The sequence below is a fragment of the Cervus elaphus genome, chromosome 1 (assembly GCF_910594005.1).
Source record: "Cervus elaphus chromosome 1, mCerEla1.1, whole genome shotgun sequence".
Classification (NCBI taxonomy): Eukaryota; Metazoa; Chordata; class Mammalia; order Artiodactyla; family Cervidae; genus Cervus; species Cervus elaphus.
In genome coordinates, this window is record NC_057815.1 from 76,141,431 (window position 1) to 76,154,177 (window position 12,747).

Here is a 12,747-nt window from a genome sequence, read left to right on the forward strand (position 1 = left end):
CTTTCTAGCATGATACTTTGAACAAATTACTAAAGTTCTGTGAATCTTAGGCTCCACCTGTTAAATGATAATAAAGATACCTACATATCACAGCATTGCAGAGGGGATTCAGTGAGATTCTGCCCACGGAGCACTTAGCACAGTGCCAGGCACTGAGTGGTACTATGTACATGTTGACTATTATTATCTTCTGAAAGCATCAGAATAAATGGGCAGCTTGAAATTGCTAAACTGGAGCTCATTCACCAAGGGGAAAGTTCATCAGAGGCAGTTGTGTCCAGGGACAATACTTCTTGTCACTGAAATAATTTAAGACATTTAGTATGCTTCAAAGGAGAATTCAATCGTTTCTTGTCACAAGTTTCCAAGTGGCTGTCTGGGGGACAGTTGTGTGATAAGTTAGCCGGGAGGGTTTCGATGATCTTCAGACTAATTAACAACCCACATGGGAGGAGCACCAGCCCATGGGAAAAAACACAGGCGGCAGTGCTGGAGCAGAGTCCTAGAGAACCCCTGGGGGGCCAGGCCCCTTCTGCTGGACTGTGGGAAACCCAGGGGACCCAGTGGATGCTGGGCAGAATAGATGCAGATGCTCGGCAGTGGCTGTTGATCAACTGCAGAAGTACTTCAGCATGTTAATAACCTGTGTGGACAGGCTGGTGCACCCTGGCTGAGTATCAGTTCCAGGTCAAGGTGTAAAGTTCAGTCACATCGTCACCTGGCTGGCTTTCCTGTGGCACCCATCTGTCCATTAGGCTTCCCAGCTGGCTCAGTGGGTACAGAATCCACCTGCAATTCAGGAGACACAAGAGATGCGGGTTCAATCCCTGGATGGGGAAGATCCCCTGGAGGAGGAAATGGCAACCCACTCCAGTATTCCGATCTGAAAATTTCCATGGACAGAGGAGCCCAATGGACTACAGTCCACGGGGTTGCAAAGAGTCGGACATGACCGGGCAACAAAATGTGGATCAGTTCATTGGCCAGACTGAACAGCCTGTTTACAAAGATGTCTTCTTTGGCAAAATAGATCAGTGGGGAATAAATGAATAGATTCAGAAGAAAGCTCTCCCTAATTCTGGAAGGACAAATCAATGACAAAAAGGCAGAGGGTTGGTTCTTACTCTTCTATAGCTAATGGAGGCTAAAATATTCCAAAGCCCTGTCTTTTAGATGCTGACAGTCTGGGAGGAAGGATGAAAGGAAAGCCCACTAATGCAGAGAAGAGCTTCTGAGGTGGGCTTGGTGAGTCACAGGGATCACGAGGGCCTACCCTATGCGTGGTGAGCTCTTTGGGTGAGAAGCAGGACTGGTTCTGTGTACCCCCAAATCAGAGAGTACCCAGTCAATACTCAGTGAGACCAAAATGTGGAACTCAAGTGGTGGGTGGAAAGGAGTGGTCGTGTATCTGGGGGCAAGTTTCAACAGAGGTAAGGGAGATGAGAGGAAGGAACAAGCTCATGAGAGAGAAGACTTTGAAGCTAGCCTTCCTGGTCGTGTGTGTGGGCTCTGGAGTAAGCGAGGCTCCCAAGAGAAATTTGTCCATGTTTTCTTTGAGATAGCCTGGGAGAGCAAGGCAGTTTTCCTTTGGAATTGACAAGAAAGGGGGAGGGCAAGAGAAGAGGTCACTGCACCTCTGCCATGGCCCCAGGAATAGTTGGCACAGTTGGGCCTCAGAGGCAGAGAAGGATGGAGCCCCACTATCCGGAAGGTGCTGTGGGCGGCAGCAGCCATGGGAGACCCTTCCCTGGGCTTTGAGGCCATCTAGGGGCTGAGAGTTGTTGGTCAGCTGCCTTTTCAAGACTTTGTCCAGGGCTGCCCCCCAAAAAAGCTGTAGGGGCTTGGAGATGGGAACGAGTGGACCTGCTCTGATGGGGAAGCTAGCCAGAGAAATGACTGGTAGTCCTGACCATGACCCCCTCATCTGGAGGGCATCCTCCAGCTGACAAAGCGCTGCCTCAATCCTAAATCTTTCCAGCAGAGATGATCACTGCCACTTTCTAGATAAAATAGCAAAGACCCAGAGAGGTTGAGAGATGAATCTGAGGTCTGTGACGGTGATAGGCCATCCAGGGCACACAGGGTTGCCATTCAGGTTTCCTGGCTCTCAAGTGGGTCCTCTTAATCAGAGTGGGAATCAAGTGAAGTTCCTGGGGAGCAGTATGTAAGGAGGTGAGGTCCTTAAGAGGGAGGTGGCTGTGAAGTGGCTCCCCACCTGGTCACGTATGTGCGATGGTGGCCGTCTCAGCTTTAGCCCCTGGATATGCCTTGCTTGACTCACCTGCATCCAGACCTTTCTTTAATCACTGGTCTCATTCTAGTGGTGGAGGGTTTTGCTGGAGAAGCACGCAGTTGGGATTTCATGCTAGATACCCTGGTGCCTGCATGCCTCCTGAGCAAGCCTGGGGCTTTTCCACAGGCTACATCGCACTGAGAAGTTGCCTAGAATCTCAATCTCTTCCTGCAGCGAGGAGAGGGAGAGAGAAGCAGAGTGTTGCCCCCAGATAGGCCTGTGCCACAACAAACAACAAAAAAGATTCATGTGTTCAATGAAGCTGAATTTTAATTGATACTTTTTCTAACAGTGGTTCTGAACCAACATCCCTCAGCCCCCAAAGATGATGAAGGGGGTGCGGCTTAACGCCACAATTAGCAGACAACCCCACAACAAATACAGTAAACATTAATCATATTAAATATTGAACGCAGACTCTGGTACGCTTGAAGAGCAATGGGTTTTTACAGTTTTATTTTTACAGAAGACAAAGCAATGATTGTGGAGGAATTATTCTGATGTCAGTGCTGAAGGGAAATAATGTAACATTCTGGAATTTATATAAAAATTACAGCTTTGTTGTGTTTCACACTATATATAGTAATTTAATCATTTGCAGCTGATTAATTTCAGTGAAGGAAAATGTAGCATTATGCATCCCTAATGGAGTTCCAAGGTTTGAATTCTAATCGTGAGTTGGGCACAATTTAAGTCTAAATTAGCAATTAGCTTGGGCAAGGGACACTTAGGTTAAAATGGAGTCATCTGTTGATGAGTACTGAGTCAACAAGAGAGCGGAAAGCGAGATCACCAGAAAAGTGCTTGCCACAGAACACTCTTTGCTGGGTTCATCATTATAATTCCTTACATTAGCAGAATGCGATTGTGTGTTAGAAAACAATTTCTTGTACGCTTATCTCATCTGCATTGGTCTTCATCTAAGTCTATAAGCGGGTATTTGCACTCCATTATAGTGAAGAAACTGAGGCTCAGAAGAAGTAAGATTGCATACAGGAAGAGCATATATGGTGGAGGATTTGAACCCAAGTGTTCCGGTTAAAAAGCCAGTATTCTTTCAACCTCAAGATATTTTCTGGGGCAATTTGCTCCAGTGGCAGGAAATAGGAGGGAGAGAGGCATGTGGGGCTGGAGAGGTTATTCTTCTAGTTTCCTCACCTTGGGCTTCCCTGATAGTTCAGTTGGTAAAGAATCTGCCTGCAGTGCAGGAGACCCTGGTTTACTTCCTGGGTTGGGAAGATCCCCTGGAGAAGGCAAAGGCTACCCACTTCAGTATGCTGGCCTGGAGAATTCCATGGACTGGATAATCCAGGGGGTCGCAAAGAGTCGGACACGACTGAGCGACTTTCATTTCACTTTCCTCACTTCAGAGCTGTCAGGAGCTGGCCATGCCCTCCACCTGGAGGTCACAGCTCCCGCCAAGGGGCTACACTGCCCTCTCTGCGTCCAGGTTTTACTGATGCCCCTCTCCTTGCCCCTTCAGGCTCAGGGTGGTCACGTGCCCACTATTACCAGCCCTGGGGCGCTGCCTGTCCTTTCTGGCAGTTCCCCTGCTGCTTGTCCTCCCTGTGAGCAATGAACAACGCAGGGAAGACCCGCCCCAGTTCAACCAGGCAGAGGTTGTTTTCAAGGAAATGGACACAAGAAAGATGGAAGATAGAAAGTCATTTAATATTTTATTTAAGCTCCTAGAGAAGGTCAAGACAGGAGTAAAGAGCTATAATGTTACACTCTTTAAGCAAATAGAAGAGAACATGGCCGTGTTTCCCGAACCTCCCATCTCTCTGCTCGTGCAAACTGCTGACTGCTTGTGCTGTCCCTGAATATCAGGGCTCTTGGGATGCAATGACACAAAGTCAATTTATGGACGTAAATCAAAAAAGTGAACTTATTGGTTCATGGACTCCAACTGTGGGGAAAAAAAATGTGTGGATCCAAGCTCAGGGGAGTCAGGATTCAAGACCTCCACCACTGGGACTAGCGGCTCTTCCTTTTTTTTTCTTTGTTTGTCCCTGAAGTTTGTCTTTACTCCTCTGACAGATGCAGCCTTGTCAAGTGATGCTGATTGAAACAAAATTAAAACTCTATCATTCAGATCAGAACTGGGGATCTGAAGTGAAATTCACTGAATCAGAGTCCTGGCAGGAAGCAGGATTTCTCCGATGGTTTAATTAAGGAGATTTTTAATAAAAGGACTCATGGACAGTGTTCACTGTATACAAACAAGAAATACTGAAGCACCCAGACCTGAAGAGGAGGAAGTAGCTGCACTGTGGAGAGTGCAGGGTGGGGCCTCCAGTGATCAGGGACACAGCTACTGCCAGCAAAGAGGGCTGAAGTAGGGGGATGGGGGCATCCTGACCTCTCTCTTCTCCTCCCCTTGGATGACTTGCCAGTAACATGCTTCCATGGGCACACCCAACCAGAAACCCAACTGCAAGGGAATTGAGGTGGTGCAGGGTTCAGGGTCAGTCTCCCATGGTGACAAAATAGGACAGTTAAGGCAGAAAGTGACACTCAGAGGAGAAAGAGAATAACTTGTATTCATCTTGTATCTCTGCAAGAGTTAGGGGATTGGAAGAGTGAACATACTTGAGTGTTTTAATTTTATAAGAGAATTTCCTAAGAACTTCAACTTCAATGAAGTAATTGACTCAAGCAGGGATCATCCACAGATGCTAAAACCATTAAATAAAATATTGATTGGGCTTCCCTGGTAGTTCAGTGGTAAAGAATCCACCTGCCAATTCAGGAGACTGCATTGTTTGATCCTTGGATCAGGAAGATCTCATGGAGAAGAAATGGCAACCCACTCCAATATTCTTGTCTGGAGAGTCCCATGGACAGAGAAGCCTGGCGGGCTATAGTCCATGGGGTTGCAAGAGAGTCGGACAGGATTTAGCAACTAAACAACAACAACAACAAAATGTTGGTTGGTCATCAGGATGTTACATGATCTCAGAGTATCTTCCCAAAGACTTCTCGTTAATTACCAAAGGGAAGGTATCTTTACAATGGAGAGATCTGCCAGAGAGCTGCTTAACAAAGCCATCAAGCTTAGCATCACTCAGCGATCAAGGGACACAACAACACTATACGCCTTCTTATGAGATGCAATGGGAAGTACACAACCTCACCTTTGTTGTGTGCTTGCCAAAATGTTTAAGAAAGTGAAAGTCGCTCAGTTGTGTCCAACTCTTTGTGACTCCATGGACTATACAGTATTCTCCAGGGCAGAATACTGGAGTGGGTAGACTTTCCCTTCTCCAGGGGATCTTCCCAACCCAGGGATTGAACCCAGGTCTTCCACATTGCAGGTGGATTCTTTACCAGCTGAGCCACAAGGGAAGCCCGCCAAAATGTTTAAGCTGAGTCTAATTCAGAGAAAATGCCCAGGGAAGTCCAGACCACAGGGCACTCTTCAGAAAAGTCAGTGCCCTGAACAGCAGCAACCACTAAGAGGGACTAAACATAAAAGAGTACTGCATATAACTTGGATAAATCTCACAGTGTTGAATAAGAGGAGCTAAGTTCAAGAAGTGTATATAAAACATGATTCTATTTCCATAAAGTTGGAAGACAAAACCCATTTAAGTGTTAGGAGCCAGGACAGTGATTTCCCTCAGGGAGTGATGTCAGGAAGGGCACCCAGGAAAGAATTCCAGGATGCTGATGATGTTCAATTTCTTACCTCAGTGCCTGTTACAAGAGTTTATTCCCTTTGTGAAAGCCTATTACAGTGAGTCCATTCTGTGTGTGTGTGTGTGTATTAGGGAGAGAGATAACATTAATGTGGCAAAATACCACCAGATGATGAATCTAGGGGAAGGATCTGTGAGTATGCATTATCATTATATTGTTCTCTAACTGTTCTCTAGGTTTGAAATTTTTGAAAGTAAAAACTTGGGTGGGTGGGAAATAGGAATGATTCTGAATTATTTTTTAAATGTTACATGACCAAATAACTGACATATTATTCATCAGTGGACATTACAGCGAGTTCACATCATTGACACACTTATTTAAATATATGCAAACTGCTCACACTTAGCCAAAATAAAACAAAGAACAAAAAGCAGAGCTACTTTGCATTTATTATGATTCCTAAACAGAAGCCGAATATCTCGTCTGGTGGGCAAGTATAGAAATAGGAAACAGTTCCCATGTTCACAGAAAAACTGTTGTGTTGGACATATTAAGTTATAGCTTGGGGTCCACAAAACCATACCTATGGGATTTTGAATTCTCAAGGGTTAGTTTAATGGCCAGTGATCTTTACTCTGCTCACTAACTTTAGAACCCAACTAACTTAAGCTGTGCCATCCCTGGCTATGTTGACCAATATGGGGAAACAAAAACATTGTTTTCCTTTAAAATACATAGTCCTGTTTGGGTAGAAAGAGCTTATCAGCTCCCCATCCTCTGGTGTTTTTAGGCTCAGGCATGGATAGAAAATCTCAGAAGAGGGCAGATAAGAAAAGAGGGAGAAGCTCTATTTGTTTTAATCTACTTCTGTTCCAAAATAACATACTAGCCAGAAGCCAGCAGAGGATCCAATGAAGATCCAATGGTTCTTACTGTCAAAGGTCATCATTGCATAATCCTTACGTGTCCTCCTGCCCTCATCCTTTTAGCTGCCAAGGCTTCAGGAGAGCAAGAACTGTGGCCTCCGGGCACTTGGGTCTGAGGAAGAGGCAACATCTGCCTGACTCTCCAGTATCCCAATGCCAACACAATAGGCACCTTTGGTTCAGCCCAGCTGCCAACCATCTGTGAGCCACTAGAATATACAGCTAGAATATAGCAGATGCTCATTAAATGTTTGTTAAATAAATGAGTGGGCTATGGAGAGAAGGGCTGCAGAAGAAACTGGAGGAGTGGCTTTCATGGAAGATTCTATGTAACTTGAAGGGATTTTTGCTCACTTCTGCTTAAAACCCAGCTCTTGAGTCCTTGAGGATGCCATCCTGGAAGCAGCAGAGACATAGCCCTGGCATGGATATCAATATTCTTACCTCAAGTGAATGTGCAGGCAACTGACATCTGCAAGGGGCCAGGGTAGGAGAGAATGACCATGGCTGTGTGGCAATTTAAAGACGACAAATTTCTGAGTCTATGTGTGATACCTCCTGGGAGTCCTTGACTCAGCATTTGTAGGGAACAGAGGCTCTGGCAGCATATAAGAGCGAGTCAATGAAACTGCCAACTGCAGGGCTTCAGACTTCTAGCCTCTGTAATCATGTGAGTCAATTCCTTGTACGAAATCTCTTTGCATGTACAACTTGAACTCAGTTTTGTGAAACTATGGACTGTAACCTGCCAGGCTACTCTGTCCATGGGATTCTCCCATGTGTTTAAATACACACTTAAAACGTATATATGTGAAAGTTGCTCAGTTGTGTCCAACTCTTTGTGACCCCATGGACTATAGTCCATGGAATTCTCCAGGCCAGAATACTGGAGTGGGTAGCCTTTCCCTTCTCTAGGGAATCTTCCCAACCCAGGGATCAAACCCAGGTCTCCTGCATTGCAGGCAGATTCTTTACCAGCTGAGCTACAGGGAAGCCCAAAATGTGTATATTATATATATACACACACACATATGTGTATGTGTAGCTGTGTATGTGTGTGTGCCCATGTATGTGTGTGACCGTGTGTGTGTACAGTATTATCATATTCTGTTTCTCTGGAGAACCCAGACTAAGAACTTAGATCACACAATTGTATGATAAGCACTCCTGGTTGCCTGTCTACCAAGTTTGCTGAGACCCCACCCCCCCGCCACTTCTCAGCAAAGAGACCCGCCCCCCCCCTTTCCATTCCCTTGCGAGGAGGACCCACCTCTCCCAACGGAGACTCAAAATGCCAAACCCTCACCTTCCCAGCTCCCAGTACATTCAGAGCACAGGTGAGCAACGCAGACGCTGCCTTGTGAACCTAAAGGAGAGTTTACCAGGGGCTACAAGGAAACATTTCGTTTCTAGAAAAGAAGCCACCAAAGGGGAAATGTTTTCCTCCAGCTCTGGGTAGAGTTGCACTTGCCCAGTGCCGGAAACCTCAGTAAGGTCTAGCCATCAGGACGGAGACATGGCCTTTGTGCTGAGCAGAGCAGAGCAGAAAGAAATAAAACACAAGAGTTCAGAATTCATGAGAATACTGTAGAGCGGCTGAATTAACCATCCAGAAATCACCCTGCCTCCAGATTTCTTATGTGACATAACAGACATTCTCATTGTTTGGGTAAGTGCTCAGTCACTCAGTCGTGTCTGGCTCTTTGTAACCCTTTGGAATGTAGCCTGCCAGCCTCCTCTGTCCATGGGAGTTTTCAGGCAAGAATGCTGAAGTGATTTTCCACTTACTACTCCGGGGGAATCTTCCTAACCCAGGGACTGAACATCCATCTCCTGTCTCCTGTGTTTCCTGCAATGCCTGGGGATTCTTTACCCGCTGAGCCATCGGGGAAGCAAAAAACTGAAATTAAGTCCTTTTAAAGGAAAGTCTGTTTCCTGTACTCAAAAGCATCCTAATCGAATTAGCTGATTTTATTTTCATTAAGAGCTCATATCAAAGGAGGTCTCTTTATCCAGTCAAAGGTATACTTACAGGTTCATTTAGTGTTCTTCATTATTTACAAATAGCAGAGTGAAATGAGAAATATATTTATATATCTATATCCATATTCATCCCTTCATCTTTCTATCCTTCCATCCCTCTGTCCATCTCTTAATCTAGCTATGAGTTCCACAGTCAGAAAAGTTCAGAAGCTGTGATTACTGCCTACTTTTGGAGAATCACAATCAACATTAATGTATTAAAGCCTTTGAGAAGTTCTGCAGTAAAGAAACTTCTTTAACTCCATATTTCCTTGATTTTTGCTTGTTTGTTTGTTTTGTTATTGAATCACAGAACCCTTCTTTGAGCAGACATTTTAACAGCAATCCAATTTGGGAAACATGTACATGACTGTGTAACTCTCTCTCTCCTTAGATCCCACACATACTTTTAAGAGGACAATTGTTCCCTCTGAAGGCAACACTTGTTATTCTGAAGCACTGAAGCAAAACCTCCAGCACATTTGGAATCTGCTTAGATGTTTACAGATAGCTTTGTGTTAATTTCTATACAAAATATATATATATTTCTGGCCTTGGCGTATTGTTTGTGATTCACCACCACATTCTAGGAACCTCCACTCTCACTCATCATCCTGCTTGAGCTAACCATATCTGACACAAACCGTTCTCATTCATGGTGGCCCCATCCCATTTATACCATCCATAGTCCAAGAGGCAATCTTGTGCTTGTGTTTTAACATAAAGTTCAAATCACATGCATACTAACACTACTTCATGAGCAAGAAATTACCACGTCTGGTTCATTGACATTTACTTCTGGGAACCGTTTCAATCAGATTAATCCGTTTATCTAAATAATCTTCCACTCACTTCACAACATCAGAACTCACCAATACATTTTCTACCAATGCTTCCAACCTTCCTTTTTGTAGACTGAAGTGCAGGATTCATTATCACCTGTAGTTCTGCAAACTGGACATTATCAGAGTGTAAGGGAGCTGAAATAAGAGCCTCTATCCCATCAGAGTTTGAGGAAAGGGGGAAAAAAGTGGGGCAGTGGAGATGTCCATCCATCTCTGACATGACTGCTGGAGAGTGTGGCTTAGATGCGCAGTAACAAGTATGCCTTGTATTAGGACTGGTAGCTTATGCTGCAGCAACAACCCAGGAGTGGCAGATTAAAAACAAAGAGTTATTTCTGGTCCGCATCACAGGTCCACTTTGGGCCAGCTGAAGCTCTGCTCCATGTCAGCTTCACTCAGGAACACAGCAGTTGCAAAACTGCCAATCCTGGTGGCAGAGAGGGAAATGTTAGTATGGCAAGCCTCACATTGACTCTCAGAGCCTCCACCCAGGGGTGACCACATCCCCTCTGCTCATGTTTCATTGGCCTCATGTGAGCTCCATTACTACGGACCCCCTACCCTGAGCCCCAGAGCTAGAGAGATGTGTTCTCCCAGAGCAGGCCTCACTGGAGAAGCCACGGGCTTTGTCCCACTGCCCTGTCTCCCCTAAGAGCAAAGCCACACATATGCTCTCTACAGACAGATGGATCCCAGAGAGAGAGGGTAACAGGGGATAAACTCCTTAACTCTCCAGTCAGGTGAGAAGCAACCAGCAAAAACAAATCACAACAGGACTTTTGCAAAATAGGTCTTCCACTTACTCATTGTCTTCTGCAGTTTTAAGTTCTTGGTTCACTCTTGAGCTCTCTTCTTCAAGTTCCCCACGTTCTTCTCGGTTTGCTTTCCCGTCATTCTAGCCTAATTCATCTCCCTCCTGTAAGAACTGTGAATCCCACTCTACTGCTGGATGCCTGGCTATCTGAGCCAATAATCCAACCCTTGAGTTACTAACAGGAAAACATGATGCTTAGTTCAGTCTGAGAAAAGTCTGTCTGTGACTCACCACCAGAGGTTTCCGATGGAAACACTGAGCAAGTGAATGAATGAAGAAACACCATCGAATGCCCAGTACAGTAGGCACTTCAGTGTGAATTTCAGTGTGAGTTTCCCACCTTCAGCATCTTTGCTGATTCTCGTCCCCCTCCCACAGCAGTATCTTTCATTTGAGCTCTTTCTTTATCCAAATCCCAACAGGTCTCCCAGTGTCAATCAAGCTCAGGTCCTACCTCCCCTAGACACATTCCCACATTGACCTATAGTGATGGTGACCCATAGTGCTACTCTGTCTACACAACTTGGAGCTCAGGTAGCAGAACCGGGAGATGGTAGAACCAGGGATTGAACCCCTGTACTCTGCCTCCAGAGCCCAGGCACCTGACCTCTACCCTAAAGAACAGATGGGACAAGAAGAGGAGAACTAGGGCCTTCTGAAATCAATCACATAGGGCATACCTTGAGCCAGACAGACTTGGATTCAAGTTCTTGCTTTCCTGCTTGCTAGAGGTTTTATTTTAAGCAAGTTACTTCACCTTTCTGGGCCTTAGTTCCCTCAGCTGTGAAACGGAATAAGGGAGATTAATATATAACACATGTCTGACAACTGTAGACTTGTGATCAGTGTTAGGTGTGAACTGTTCTCCTGTTCTCTCTTCCTCTAAAACCAGAATCTTTATATCAATCAGACTGCACCCCGTCTGTTCACTCTGCACTTTGTTCTCTGGCTTACAAACACACAGCAAGGTAAGAAAAGTATCTGATAAAGGAATTTCCAGGCTGGCCAAGCAGTGAAGGGACCACAGATAGCTCTGTGCAGCATTGGTACCCAGGAGCACTAAGGCCCCCATGAGACCAGAGTCCCCTGACCTCAACTGAGAGTCAAGATGTGGTTGAGAAGAAAATGCAGTTCCCTGGGTATATATTGTTACTCCTCCTTAAGAGCCTTCCTTTCCTTCCCCTCTTTAGCCCTTTATCAGATATTTCAAATTTATTAATAGGTCCCAAGTCCAACGATGAGCTACGCATAATAAAGCAAACCAATATTTCCTCTACATAAGGACATTCTGTATAAAATGACAGAGACGTGGCATAGCCGCAAAGAGGGCTGAGCTGGTTAAATTCACTTTTACAAAAAGAGGAACTCTCTTCCCTCTGGCGTCACCGCCAACAATACTGCAGGCAATGTAATAGCTTCATGCGAATAGCCGTGTCTGGATCACAAGTCCTGGCCTTCTCTGATGCAAATACTGGTTTGGGTTGCTGGTCTTTCAGCAGAACAGCTATGTGATAAGATGTGGTCTAGAGAATCTACCTGGATTTAACTCCTAAACTTGCTTCCTAAATAGCTTCCCTGTTGGCTCACATGGGAAAGAAATAGCCTGCAATGCAGGAGAGCCTGGTTCGATCCCTGGGTCAGGAAGATCCCCTGGAGGAGGGCATGGCAACCCACTCCAGTATTCTTGCTTGGAAAACCCCAAGGACAGAGGAGCCTTAGAGGCTATAGTCCATGGGGTCACACAGAATCAGACATGACTGAAGAGACTTAGCATGCTGACCCAGGGTGGATGGGGGCGGGGAGCTGATGTAGAGGTGGAGCAGTGACAGATACATGGAGAAGTGAGATGGGAAGCTGACCATGAACCCCATGACTGGGCAGTTTCCAAGGAACATAGGACAGTCTTCCACGTACTCACTGAGCACTTCTTGAGGGCGAAACCCCAGTGTGGAGAGCAAAACTCCACAAGTCCTAGTGATACAGATGCTGCAGTCAAAATCTCAGTGGGCTACTGGGTGCCCCGGAGCATATTATTTAACCCTTCAAAGGCTCCACACCTGAGCTTTAAAACATGCTGAAGAGGTTAACAGGACGAAGTCCTACCTGGCACAGAGCAGGCACTTAAACAAGGCTGGTTTCGGGGACTTCCCTGGTGGTCCAATGGTTAAGACTTCACCTTCCAATGCAGCGGGTGTGGGTTTG

The 12,747-nt window shown here is 45.6% G+C and overlaps 1 long non-coding RNA gene across 1 annotated transcript; it reads right to left on the reverse strand.

Annotated features, from left to right (window-relative positions):
- Window positions 1-8,107: 8,107 nt before the first annotated feature.
- On the reverse strand, window positions 8,108-12,705 carry LOC122697763. The gene is made up of 3 exons (XR_006342174.1): window positions 12,649-12,705; window positions 11,226-11,326; window positions 8,108-10,656 (listed from the first exon to the last, which is right to left on the reverse strand). It is a non-coding gene; the product is annotated as an uncharacterized LOC122697763 (long non-coding RNA).
- Window positions 12,706-12,747: the final 42 nt, after the last annotated feature.